Source organism: Falco peregrinus, chromosome 2 (assembly GCF_023634155.1).
Source record: "Falco peregrinus isolate bFalPer1 chromosome 2, bFalPer1.pri, whole genome shotgun sequence".
NCBI classification, from domain to species: Eukaryota; Metazoa; Chordata; class Aves; order Falconiformes; family Falconidae; genus Falco; species Falco peregrinus.
The window spans coordinates 112,637,897-112,649,957 of NC_073722.1; the positions used below are offsets into that span (position 1 = coordinate 112,637,897).

General features: G+C 37.9%; 1 protein-coding gene across 3 annotated transcripts in view; it reads left to right on the top strand.

The window, feature by feature from the left end:
- Positions 1-12,061, top strand: part of PAFAH1B1 (platelet activating factor acetylhydrolase 1b regulatory subunit 1) — a 38,077-nt gene that overhangs the window by 5,459 nt on the left and 20,557 nt on the right. Inside the window, exon 1 of one of the 3 annotated variants that reach the window (XM_005233699.4) lies at positions 11,400-11,531. The exons of the other annotated variants lie outside the window; for them this stretch is intronic. The gene's annotated coding sequence lies outside the window, so the exon portion shown is untranslated. Of the gene's footprint in view, positions 1-11,399; positions 11,532-12,061 lie in introns of those variants that run through there. 3 annotated transcript variants of the gene reach the window in all.

Here is a 12,061-nt window from a genome sequence, read left to right on the forward strand (position 1 = left end):
GCCTGTCCTGTAATTTTGTCAGATCCATTGTTAAACAGGTCCCTGTTGAGTGAGTTTGTAGATACGCTTTTCTGAAGCACCTCTTGTTTGCGGTGCTTGTTGGTGAGTCAGCTGGCATCCCTCCTTTGAGGTAGGGCTAAAGGTTTTATGGCATGATATCATACTAGTTTACATCTGAGATAGCATGGTGGCCTTCATGATTTAAGATTGTGCATACCTTCCCTCTCGTATCAATGTTAATTGTCCCTGTTGTGCTTCACAGATCTTAAGTTCTTCTGGTTTAATTTGACAAATCTCTTCCCTGCAGATTGCTTCTGCCTTGTTTTTCCCCATGGAGGTAGCTTAATGGTGAAGCAAAGTTAAGTTTATCCTTCAAGACCAAAGGAAAATCAGTTAGAAACATCTAGCATGTTAACCTGTAGATACGTGACTGTTTCTTCCATAAAGAAACAGCGGTGGCAGTTTGTCTTGTGCTTGATTCACCTGGTTTTGGGTGTGAAGAAAAAGACTGATAAACAATCGGTTTATTTAAACGCTAGTGTCTCTACAACCTATTGAGGGGATGATGTTGTTAAAGTGAGTGTGTATGCGTATTTTGAAATGGTGCCTATTAAATCAGTAATGGTAGAAGCTTTTAGTTCTCAGCTGGATTTGTAGGCAGCAAGCACAAACGAGGTTGGGGGAAGCTTAGCAGAGGAGTTCCAACCCTAGTATTCATCCACAGCAAGACAGTGATGATGGGGTTAAAGTTCTAACATCATACATATCATTTCTGTAATAAAACCTTCTGACTAGCTAATGCTGTTCCAACAAACTTGGAGTTTTATCTTTTCATGTTTCTGTCACACTAATAAGGCTGGGATGAATACTAATGATAGGTAATTTCTAGTACCACAGTATATCACAAACACAAATTTGTACATCAACAAAATGAGAACTGAGATAGTTGCGAATACTGTAGTTTGCTGCCTAGTGTCTGCTTGTTCTTGGTCCTGTTTTGTGCTCTCTGACATTGCTTCTGTATCAAAAAGTGTTTTCCATTTCAGCAGTAAAAGAAGTAATGCTGTGTCTGTCTTATGCTCTCTTGGCTTAGATAAGGGACCTTCCTCCAGTGAGAGGAGTTACTCCTTCCAGCAGGAGAGTTACTGCATATGCAACTAGATGGGAGATGCAGGAATTCTTAGAAGGGATGCTGGTGAAGTGGGAAGAGGAAGACAACTATTTCTTAGGGACTGGTTCCCACACTTGAGATCTGCCTCAGAGGCAGTAGTGTTATAGGTGAAGATGGATCATAAGAAAGATCAGACACCTACAAGAAGCCTGATATCATTACTTTTGGTACCAATGTCATGCAAGATTCAGCTGTTCCCTGTAATAGGAAAAGATGTATGTATGGTGATTTTGGTGCCGTGTTCCACCCCTCCCCTTGTCAGGTGAAGCCATTTTTGATCAACAAGCTTTGAAAATGGCTAGAGAACTAGCAGAGTATTCTCATGATTTGAAGAGTGGAAGTTTTGTCTGAATTTCTTTGGATTTCTTTGTGGTTCTGACCTTCTCCTATTTTAAAGCTTTTACATAGGTGTTCCTTCAAGTTCCCTTCCAAATATTTTTTTATACATAATGTAATCAATTTACAGTCATTTTTGTTAACATCACATTTCCAATATAACATCAGTTTAATAATTGAGTTATTTAAATTTGGATATAGTTCTGTGACCTCCTTTGGAGTTGTAAGTCTAGTACTTAATTCTTCAAGACAGAGAAGTATGGGGGGAAGAACTGAAAAGAACAAAGTTCAAATCCATTGCATTACTGCTGATCAGCTGTAAGAAACTGTGTACTCTTCTCTTGGTGGCTAAGAGAAAGAAGCTTAAGTACAGTGTTCTAGAATTGTTATCACAAAATGTGTACGTATTGTTTGACCTAGCAAAAATGATGTTGAGAAATATTTTGCTGAAATCATCCAGATAAACTGCAATGTGCATTACGCATTTCTCTGAACAAGTTTAGAGTAGCAGCTTGTAATACTTTAGCCCACTGTAACACTGACCCTCCTCCTCCCTCTGTCCAGTTCTTCTACACCCCCCACTCCCCACCCCCCCGTCCTCCAAGTCACCTGTGGCTGACCAAAAAGTCATTCAGGTTTCCAGTGAAGTTCAGTGAAAACCCAGTGGGGGTTAATAGGAATTTTAAACTAATTTTGTGAAATAATTCCCTGCTGTCATATCCCTATCACAACATACTAATGAACAGCATAACGCATTCTACATCCAGAACTTTTGCGTATGTTTTACAGGTTTCTTTTCTACTGCAGCCTGCTTTTTTCCAGGTGGTTCATTTATTGGTAGATCAATTTACCTGCATTTTCATATAGAAATGAACAGGTAGGCTAGAAGAAGGCTGTTTTCACTTGTTTGCTGCCGAAGTCTAGATGTAGTCTACAAACTTGAGCTGTGACCTGGAAGAAGCCTAAAGGCACTAAAATGATACATAGTGACTATGTGCTTGAGAGATTTCTCCTGAGAGTTGATTGTATTGGGCAATTCTATCAGAATTGCAAAACGGAAGTGATGGAGGGAGTATAAATGTCAGGATTGAATTAGTTTGAAGACTTCTTTTTCTCAAAAAATATTTTCCTGGTAAATTTGGTCCAAATGTATCAAAAAGTCACATAGTGTTGGTGCCTGGGAAAGGTAACAAGACCAGAAATGTCTTTTGTTGTTTTGTAGTCCTAAAGGTAGGTGGTGACTGCTAGTGATCTGTTAAGTAGTGATTATAATTTGAAATAATATGGAAAAGTAGATGAGCATATTGTTTATTTCAAAATGCACATCTCTAATTGGGACAGAAATATGCTTATTTAGGGAAGATGCAGTGTAGAGTTGTTAACTTGCTCCTGTTCCATAGCATCTTGATGATGGCATTACTTAGCCTTTTTTTTTTTTCAGATGTAATTACAACCTGTTTTCCAAGCCTTTGGAACATAGGCACTATATCTGATCTGCTATAGATTATGTTCTAGTTCCCCATGGATTTATTGTTGAATTATTTTCAGAAGTAAACTACAGTATCAGGTTTTAGCAGAGTCAATTCAATTAACCAGTGAAAGTAGGTGAAATGGATAAGAAAAGAGGCATAGGACTTTTCAGTTTTTTGTGTTAAAAAAATACTTGTGTTGATAAACCTCTGACTGAAATGGAAAATATTTTTGGTAACTTACTGCAAAATGTGAATAGGCACTGCACAACATGCTATATTATGTGTAATATTATGTGGATATACTTGGCAAAACATTTGTGTTTAAGACCTACAGGCACTTTAAGACTTTGCTTAATTGCAGAATAACAGGCTTACTAAATGTGAATTAAAAATAAGGCTCAGAGTTGTAATTCAGATCAGATTAGTTTTTGTTTTGATTTTTCCAAAGTAAGATAGTTGTTGGAGCTCACTTTTTTCATAATCCTTCAGCTAGCTTTACTGATGTAGGCTGAAAAGTGGAAAAAAGATTAGCCCAGCTCATAAATGAGTAGCTTGCTTGTATTCTTAAAGCCGTCCCTGCCAGCTTAGCAGGTGATGAATTCTGACATTTGCTATGATAAGGTGTGTTTACCGCACTGTAGGAAGAACTGCATGGCTGTTCTCTTGTGACTGTACTGTGTGTGTACTCTTCTGCTCTAACGGGGGGTGAGATGAAGGGGAGAACAAGGAACTGGATGTTTTATTGTTAGCGTTTTTCTGTCCCATCAACAGATGGAGACTGATTTCTAAGAAACCTTTTCAGGTCATAGCAGTTATGCCGAAGAAATATGGATATTGCTTGACTTTTAATTAGATTCATACTTAAATGGCAGCTTCCATGGAATCTGTTTCTAGAGTACATTTGTAGGAAGAGTTGTCCTATTCTGTGGCTTGTGTTAGAAAAAGCAGCTTTTTGCTTACTGGGTTTAAAACAAAATTAGACCATTAAAAATAAGATTAAAAGGAAATGTTAGTGTGTGCTTGCTTATATACTTGCTAGGATTTAGCTGTATAATCTAGAGGTATAAGAGATCAATTCATTTAATCTAGTTCTCCGATAAAGGCTTGTAGCTCTAATTGCCTGCAATGTTCACAAATAACCACTCTAAGTCCCCTTGTTAATATGTTATGAAAGATGATACACTGTTGAAAAACTTTGTAAGCATAGATGTGCCAGCTGTGTAGCAAGAGACAATGCAACAAGAGTTTCTACTCCAGTAATGCATAAATGCATTGTCTCAACTTTAAAGAACTGTAGAATTTAATTCTGTCAATTCAGTTAGTCTTTTTTGTGGCTCTGGTCTCTGCTACTGCTTCATAAGTGACTTGCCTTTCACTGGGGTTGAAAAATTACCTAAGAGAGGAAGCTAACTAAAGTAGGATACATTTGGATACATTAATGAACTCAGCAGAAAACATAAGGAGTTTTCTTTCAGTTAAAACATCTTTTAAGAAGTAGAATCTGTTAGAGAAACTGCTTGGAAGTTGGCAGCTGTTTTGAGTTTTACACAGGTTGTTGGAATTTTAAATGATTGCAAATTAAGATCTAAATTTGAAGCTAGATGTGAGTGATCTCAAACTCTGTAGTTGATTTCATAATGCGAACACAATTGTGTGTTCCTTGTGTTCATAATGGTTTATATGCCTTCTTAACACCCAAGTACTTAGTATTAGGTGTGCCTAACCTGATAATCTGAGAATGCGATCTCAGATTTTGTCTCCTTCAAAGGAACAGTCTTGTAGAATATGATTAAATACATGGATTTTCTCATAATAATACTTAAAAAACAAATGGTCATGGAGTTAGTTTATTAAGGTATTAGAATTCTGAAAGAAAAGGTGAAAACTTAGTGTTTTTAAAGCACAGCTTTGATAACCTTTCAGAGTTTGTTTTATGCTATGTAGCTCTGCTAATTTTGCATGTAAGGAGCTAGTTACATGTGTAGTGTACATAGCTTGTTTTTGTGGGGAAGACTGTTTATGGAGCTTCAGCGATGGTCATTAAAACAGCAGAAATTTAATTAATTTCTTTTTAAGTTCCTGGAAGAGCTATGAATCTGTATTCCAAGATCTGCAATAACAGATTTGTCAGCTGTGGTTGTTAGGTTGCTAGACAGCAGCAGCAGGGTGAAGTTGGGGTGGTACTGATGTGTTTAACTGTTTGCTGCTGCCACAAATGTTGTGAACGAAGGGGTGACTTAGGGGTTTAGCTTATAGAAATTCAAAAGTTAAGACAGAAAACGTGAACTACAGGAGGGATGAATATGCTTGTGGGAATTACGGGAGATGGGAAAGTGCTTAAGAATATGTTGAAGCAGATTGGTGGTGTGTTGTGTGGGTTGTTTTTTTTTGGGAGGGGTGGGGGTTGTGTGGGGTTTTTTTTTTGGTTTTTTGGTTGTTTGGGTTTTTTTTAGTAGCCTGTAAGCAAATGTTTCTGTAGGCTTGAGGACTTGATTTACCAGGATCATAAAGATTTTGAGCCTGGAGTTCCGGTGGGTGAGACTGTCTTTCCTTGTGGTATTGATGAGGATTTTCTTGATGACGGGAGCCCTGGCTTAAGTAATCACAGTAACTTAGGCTGTCAAAGAGTCTGTGAAATTGAAATTCTGAAACTTCTAAAGGCCTTATAATGTAATGCGTCTTTCTCTACATTACTCTTTGCAGTTTTATTAAGGTGACTTCAAAAATCAGGTTAGAACCTACAAATGTCTGCAAGAAATACTTCATGATGAACTTGGAATAGCTTTCTGCTGTCTGTATGTCCCTACTTGATGTTGTGTAGATTTTCTTAAACCTTATTGCTATGGTAGCAGAGCACTGCCACTCAACAAGGCATTGATACAGATGGTTTTGCTGTGTAGCACACTCACACCGAGAGTGCTGATCCTAACGCATGCGTGTTAGATTGCGTCTTGCTTATACTATGGAGGCATGCTTGACTGAGTCTAGCAAAGCGAGCAGACGTCCAGAATTAAAGATGAGTTTGACAAAGATTTTCCATCTATGTGTTTTGTTGACTGGTGTATATGTTGTTTCTAATAAAATATGTAATTGTTAACTTGCTTAACTGCAGTTTACATGGATCATAACTCAATTGGGAGTGATTTTTACTGTAAGGGCAGAAGTGGGTATCGTTAGTCAGTTGAGCTATTTCAGTTATTTGTTTATGGTGTTGATCCCTAAGCAGTATTTTTGATGGGAGCAAAGGAAAGACAATGGAAATCTCAAACTGATTGCACTGATAAAATACTGCAGAAGATAAGGTTGGTTGTGATGGCAGAGTTTGGTATCTCAGGATACACTTATGAAAAACCTTGGATTTGGAAGGGCTTGGTAAGAACTTAACGTGAAACACCTTGTTGATGGCAACGTAAGTGGAGAAGTTAATGAGCTTGGTTGTTGCCTGCTGGCAGCTGGAAAGTACCAAGTGCAGTTCCTTCCCATGGTGTGATTCCCATAAGGCCGTTTAAAGGACAAAAGCCCTCATTCTTTCTGGGATGCTGAATCCCTGACTGAACTAATACCTTGCATGGACCAGTCTTACTGAAGGTGTGATTTCTATCATGAGTTAATAACTAGTAGCTAATGGTTTCTTTGACCTCTGTATTTACGGCTTCAATTTTGTTACAGTACAATATATGTGTTACTTTGAAAGAGTTGAAGGTTCCCTGCAACATACAGATAAAACCTTTCGATTAATGTTGTAGCAATGAGTTATTACAATTGCTAAACAAAGTCTTAGCAATAGTGAAACAGGAAAAATAAGAAAACTTTCACCCTGCTCTAAAATATGTAGATGAGCTATGGTATCTGTGGAGTAATTAACAGCAGTAATCAGTAAGTCAAGGATTAAGTCCAGAAACACTATTTTAGTAGTTAAAATTAAGAAAGTGGGATGGTTTTGATTTTAAAAACTTAGATCTTCAACTCTGTGTAAAAACTTCTGTTTAGGCTCGTTACAGGTTTGCAAAGTAGATGATCAGCTTGAAATGGATAAAAGCTTAAGTGTCAAATTCAGGGTACGCTGTCTTTGCCAGACATATTCAAATCAAGTTTTAGTACTGTTAAGTGTCCAGTGTACTCTGATAAGCAAAACCATAATGAACTCTGCAGGAATTTACAGGCCAAATTTGATTATTTTTTTTATGTTTAGGGAATGGGCAGTTTCAGGAGTTTTATTTCAGTAATTTAATTCATAAACTTGCTTGATGATAGTTTAGGTAAATGAACAGGTATTTTTAGCAGGTTGAGACTAAAATGCTGAAGGGTTAATTTGATTCCATAATCTGTATCTTAATAGTATTTGGAGAATACTTATGGAAAATAATATTTAAATGTCTCCTGAGGCAGCTATGAACACCATCATAGAAATATCTATGAGGCAAGGCTTGTCATTTATTGGCATGACGTCTCATGAACTGAGGGGAATTCTAACTATCTCTTGCCTGAATTTTTTTTCCCTCCTACCTCATTGCTTCAGCTGTGCCTGTTTAGCTATTGTGCTTTTATACCTACTATATAGCTGTCTCAAAGAGCCAACAAATATAGCTGAACCTGTTTCATTTTGCCATTTGTGCGTCTTATGAATGGTTAGTGAGGTTTCAAGTTTTGCAAAGTTTTCCAGTAACCTAGGGAACACTTGAACCACACTGATACACATCGGTGTAAGGACCTAGTGTTTAAAGTCAGGAAGAACCGTCCATTGAATTGTTACGATGTCTGAATCGCCCTCAGGAAGAGGGTGGTTCCTGTATCAGATCTGTGATGTCCACTTCAGGTGTGAAGTTACTCAGCTGGGTGCCTTAACAGCAACTAGTTGCAAAAGGTATGTATTTAGTCACCGTCAGGGTGGGACCATCTTTAAGTGCACGTCAGGCAGAATCTCTGAGCCTCAAAGCAATTGCAATAGGAGTAAATGTGTCTTCAGCACAGTGTGGGCAGGTCTTGTGGTGCGTGCAGCTGGCTCCAGCAAAAGGCTGTATGTGGTGAAGCTAAGGAATCTCGGAATCCCAGTGGAGGAAGATGGGAGGTGATTTTTAAACATGAGGAGTCAGAGGGTCTTCCACTTTTTTTTTTCCTAATGAAAAAGTCAGAAGAGCCTGTACAGTGCTCTGTTCCCACCTTCTTTTACAAGGCAGGATTCTTCTGCTTTTCAAGTTTTTCTGCCCAATTTGTTGTTCTTTATAAAACATACAGAACAACTGATAAGCTTGTGTAGGGAAAAAAATCTTGGTTGTCTTTTTTAAATTTTCTTAATAAAAAAAAGATTAGTATGCTACTCTTCAGTACTACAGCACTTAAGGAGTGAATTAGATCTTTTATCCTTATTGTTCAGACATTTCTACCAGTCCGAAGTATAAAAGCTTATCTTTAGCCAAGTGGAAAGGTTAGCAGTTGAGATGAGATGAAATTGTCTGTTGAGGATATGCAGCTGTTAATGGAGCTGAGGAGGATGTTACATACCATTTTTGAATGGTTTGTGTTGTTTCATAAAGAAATAGCCTACCTAAACTGCAGTGGGTCATGTTGTATGTTTCTTCTCCCACCAGATACCTGTGTGTTGTAGAACACTGAGCAGATACTGTGCTGCCAGAGGGAGTAAGAGGCAAACATTTGATTTGTCGTACCTGTTTCAGTGTTGTGTGTGTAGCCAGGTCTAGGTTCCAATTTTAAAATGCTTATAAAGACAACTGATCTTGCTGGAAACACTTGTGGCCCACTTCTTTTGAGAGATTGTGCATATACAAAGGTTTGCCACTCAGTGCTTTTATATATGCAAGCTATTGATATGGAATCAAATAGGTCTTAAGTTAGAAACTAAAACTTTTTGCCGTGTAAGTGGGGCTATTAGTAAAAGGCACATCCTGTTCTACATTGAATTAGTAGCTAGCTGTTACTCCATGGATGGCTCTGTTTAAGTTCAGTCTTTTTTTTCCCCTGTACTTAATACAGAGCAAATTAAAATTTTGATACAAAGACGTCTTTTCTTTCAAAAAAGATCTAGCTCTGTCTTGATGCCACCTTGTTCACAGTAAGCTGCTGATACTAAAAATGACCGATTTCAGGCAAGATGTAATGAACAGGTGTTGTTTCTTTGTGTGTTTTTTTTCCCAAGGGTTCTCTTTGAACGCTCGCTTCCTCTCATTACTGAGGTTGTTTGTGGTGTGTGTGTGTGTAACGCAGTGGTGGCTATAAACCTTGATAGGCAATGAAGGGAGGACTGGTTAATCTTGCTCCACTGAGTTTTGTATGTCACAAAACCTTCTCTAGCCCAAGGAAAAGGCAATGCACATGGACAATATATATCCATTCTCAGTTGTTTCTAAAAGTGGCACAGGTGTATAATTAAAGTTGGGTGCTTTTGGGCTTTTTGTTTCAGGACATTTTTGCTTGGGTGTTTTTTTTTTTGTTTGTTTGTGGATTTGGTTTTTTTCCCCTTGTTTATTTTCATTTTCTTTGGTTTGTTTTGCCTTTTATTAAAGGGTGTATATGAAGGAGTCTGCCCTAAAAATACTTCACCTTATATTCAGGTGCTTTCCTACTTAAAAAGTCAGGAATACTGAGAAGGATGCTTGGAACACACACTTTTCAGAGGAGCAAGATACTGTGGGTTGGTTCATTGGTAACTTATTGTGGACCAGCTGTAGTCTGCTAATAGCAGAAGTAGCTGCTTTGCCCTATACCTGTAGGGGTTTATCTAGTACTAAGATCTATTTCTGAAAAACAATTCAGAGTTAGAGCAATGGAGCAGGCCAGGTGTTGCTTCATGTTGCTCCACAGGTGTCCCAGTTAGGGACACAGGTGGAGAAGTTTGGGGTTACTTTACATTTGAGTGGGGGAAAATGCCTTTCTAACTAGATGACATGTCAAGGATTGCTTTATGAACACAGTTGCTGTTATTTTTAGGCAAGTACTACAGTTACATCTCCTAGACGCAGTGACAATTTTGACAAAATTGACAGAATATTGGAGTATGATTTTTACTGCAGTTATTGCACTAATGCTGGATTTACAAGGCATTCACTGCTTGGTAATAGTCCGACCTTCTGGTTTTAATACTATGATTTTTACCATGGTAGTACTACCAGCAGATTTTGGAAGTCTGTATCTTTGTGTTCTGCTATTCAGTGCTTCAAACAGTGTTTCTGTGTATAAAGTACCTTATTTTGTTCTCTTCCACGTTATTGCTACTGAAAGTGTTGCTATGTTCCTACTGAAGTGCAAAGATTCAGCCATTATAAGCCTCTATTTTTGAATACTTAAATTTATAGCAGCATTGCCCTCTAGAGGGCACTTCTTCTGATTATTTCGATAGATATTATTTTTTTTTATTAATGAAACATCCATTCATTTGTTTGTGATACTCCTACTGTGGAGTGAACAAGATTCATCTGTTGTAAACCAGTTGTCTCTTTACCTGTCAGGAAGTGAGGTATGGGACAAGTGAAATGTTTGTTTCTGTTCTCTGAAAGGATGCAACCTGTGCTATCAGTTTTCAACTGAATTGTTTCCAAAATAGCTATTAGGGAAGAGGTCAGACTAATGAAATAATGTCCTGCCTGTTTAGAGTGCTCCTGTCTTAAACGGCTTGCAGTGCAGTATTATGGTGTACAGCATTTGACGTGGAAAATCCACCAGCAGAGTGAAATTGCAACTTAAGCTTATTTTGAAGCAGACAGCAGAGCCTAGATAGGTTTAGAAACAAGTTCCTGATCCCCTGTGATGGGTAAGTAGACATTAATGATACAAGCTTAGTATTTTCTTCAGTTTTTTCTGTAAGAAGGGCTTTTCCTTAAAATGGGCTCCTTACCAAAACAGTTATCCAACTTTTGTAGTGAACCTTGCATACCTGTGTGTCTAGTGGAGAGACAGTAGAGGCGAGGCAGTGGGGACATGCATTTCTTGAAGCAGTTGGTAGAAAGTTTACAGACCCAATTGGTATCTCCTAAGTCTTTGTGTATTGTCATGTTCAGTTTATCTTGTTGCTAAAAGCCAGTTGGTCAAACTTGCTAAACGGCTTGAGTAAATTATGTGTTATATACAGACTCATCAGGTATGCAAGAAATGCTATCTTCAGCATTTTTCATAATCATGTTGCATACAGAAAGAGTACCTGAAGTGCAGAAATCAAAAGGCGGTGCTGCTAAAATGATTTTGGTGATGTCACCTTGATGAAGATTAAAACTGTCCAGTTGAAGTAGATTGTACATTAAGAATACTGAAGTTCATGTTACTGAGTAAGAAGAGACTACATAGTGTGTGTGTGAAATAAGTAATTTATGAAAGGCACAATTCTGACTTGAATGCTATCTTGAATATGTCATATTTCAGTTATATTCTGAATTAGCTTTCATTGTCAGATGTTTAGTGATAGTCACTGTCTGAACACAGCTGAAGTAATGGGCTTGTGGCAACTCTGCACCATGGTAATTGTGCTACATCTGCTAAGATTGAAGATCTGATTGAAAATTTGCTGTATCCCAAATGTGAACAAGATAAAAGATTAACTGCAGGTAAACTCTATTCAATACTTGCCGCCTTTTCAGTCACATGTTGTCTTTTTTAGAAAGTGGTTCTTTGGAACCTTTTCAGATAATGTTACTAGAATAGAAAAGTTACTTGTTCTAATACAATTGTGTAATAGTCTACCCATGAAGTTCACATGCTGAATTATAGTCTTTAAAGGTGCTGTTTGAGTAAATCTGAGAGAACTACCTAATATAATGCCATGAATGAGCTACAGTGACAAGCGGAGTGTGCCTTGGTGCCATTGGTTATGGCCTGAAGTGTGCCACAGCATCTTCTATAGGCCCTTTCTGGCATGTTCTCCGCTTAAACTCTTCCCCAAAGCTTGAAAGATACAGGAGAGCATTAGCTTATCTCAAGTTGAAAATTAACTGAATGAACCTTGCTGGGTTTAGTTTGAAGAGCAAAATCTACAGAAGAGAGAAAAAAAAATCTGGCATAGGTAATAGAGGATTTTTGGGGGAAACTTTGATAGCAGTGAGTGCAAAAGGTAGGCTGTTTACGGAGGGCCCAAGTT